The sequence below is a fragment of the Leptonychotes weddellii genome, chromosome X (genome assembly GCF_054177405.1).
Source record: "Leptonychotes weddellii isolate Sample4059 chromosome X, ASM5417740v2, whole genome shotgun sequence".
Taxonomy (NCBI): Eukaryota; Metazoa; Chordata; class Mammalia; order Carnivora; family Phocidae; genus Leptonychotes; species Leptonychotes weddellii.
This window is the reverse complement of record NC_138385.1, coordinates 25,260,324-25,262,512: the sequence shown is the minus strand read 5'-3', so window position 1 is coordinate 25,262,512 and position 2,189 is coordinate 25,260,324.

The window sequence follows — 2,189 nt, the reverse complement described above, 5'->3', positions numbered from 1 at the left end:
AGCACCTGCTTTTTACCATGCTCAGCCCCCCCCACCACCAGGGTGACACTCTCTCTAATGGTCTACTGTCAGGACAATAACATTTCTTTATGCTGTTACCAAGCAAAGCATAACAGCAAGGACACAATGCAATTCACTAGCTAGTCTTGCATCCAAGACCTGGAAAATAATTAAGCAACAATAAAAGTGAGGGACGCTTGGGTGGCTCATATGGTTAAACGCCCAAGTCTTGGTTTTGGCTCAAGTTGTGATCTCAGGGTTGTGAGATCAAGCCCTGTGTCATGCTCCGTGCTCAGCACGGAGTCAGCTCGAGACTCTCTCTCCCTCTGCCCCTCCCTCCCCCTGGCACATGCACTCCCTCTCTTTCTCTCAAATAAATAAATAAATCTTAAAAAAAAAAAGAACATTAAAAGTGGGAGAATAAAAGCAAAGCAATAAGCCTAGACCAGAGCTTGGCACATAGTTCATGCTCACTAAGGGTGAGCTGAATGGAAGGAGTGCAGTATTAACATTCCCAAGATATTTTAGCAATAATGAAAAAGCTTCTCCCATTGTGGTTTAAAATCTCAATAGTATATAGATTGGTATGCTGTGTTTTCCTATTAAGACATTAACTTTTCAATATACTAAACAAATCCCTCTTTTCTAATTGGTTTAAGAATAGGAGGGCCAAGTGTTAGAGACATCAGAAAGTTTTAATTCTCAGAAATATGTCCCCCGTTGCCATGTGTCACATTGCCATCATAACCTTAGATGGACCCCATAATGCCATTTTTGTTCTGGAGCCCAAATGGAGATGCGTTATTCTGGTGCCCCTGCAGCCCAGAACATCCATGGTGAGATCATGGTATTGTGGTTGAGTAGGAAAATGTCTTTTTTTTAAAGAGCTGCATACAGAGATATCTAGCATCAAAGTAGGATATTTATAATTTAACTTTGATACCTCAGCAAAAAACTCGTATTTGAAACAACTATGTCAAAATGCTAACACATGTTTAACCTGAGTGGTAAGTATATGGTACTAATTATACTATTCTGTTTGCTTCCCTGAATATTTTCATGATGAAAAGAAAAGAAAACCCTATGTGTTTGGGGTGGGGGGCATGCTTTCCAGGAGCTCAGTCTAATAGAGGAGACAGAGGTAAAGAGATAAACAGAATCCGGAGTGATACAGGGAAGCATGGGGTGCTCTGGGCCTACACAGAAGTCTCCTAATCTGGCTAGCTTGGGGAGGGTGGTTAAGGAATGGTGACTCTTAAGCTAGTTCTTTTAAAAATCAGTTTTATGGGGATGCCTGGGTGGCTCAGTCGGTCAGTTAAGCATCTGCCTTCGGCTCAGCTCATGATCCCGGGGTCCTGGGATCGAGCCCCGTATTGGGCTCCCTGCTCAGCGGGGAACCTGCTTCTTCCTCTGCCTGCCGCTCTCCGCTTGTGCTCTCTCGGTCAAATAAATAAATAAAATCTTTTAAAAAATAAAATCAGTTTTATTACAAAAGTACTGCATGCCCGTTGTTGAAGTGAGTAAGCCAAGCCACATGCAGGGAGAGATTGGCATTGTAGGCAGATGGACTCTCTGTATCAAATAACAGAAGCAAGAGAAAGAACATGGAATACTGAGGAGACAGACAGTAGTTCTTTGGTTACAGAGGATGCTGCAAGAGTGACAGGGCATGTGTGATTAGAGAGGGATCAATCAGGGTCTGAACTTTACCCTGAAGGCTACAGAGAGCTTCTGAAGGATTTTTAAGTAGGGGACAGATGTGCTCACATTTGTGCTCTAAGAAAGTTCACTCGGGCGCCTGGGTGGCTCAGTCGGTTAAGCGTCTGACTCTTCATTTCAACTCAGGTCATGATCTCATGGGTTGTGGGATCAGCCCTGTTTCAGGCTCCATGCTCAGTGAGGAGTCAACTTGAGATTCTCTCCGTCTGTCCCTCCCCCCACTTGCACACCTGCACACTATCTCTCTAAAAAAAAAAGGTAGTTCACTCTTCCGCAGTGAGGAAGAAAAGTAGCAACAGGAGCCAGGAAACCCAGGTGACATCAGAGGAAAAGACACCTTTATGTAATGTGTCCCCAGAGGTGGCACCCTCTGTCAATCATCAGCCAGGAGAAGGCACAAAAAGGTGGCTTTCGGTGAGGCACCACCCCACGGGGGGTGTCTTCCCTAATCAGCTGCCAGCCTGAAGAGG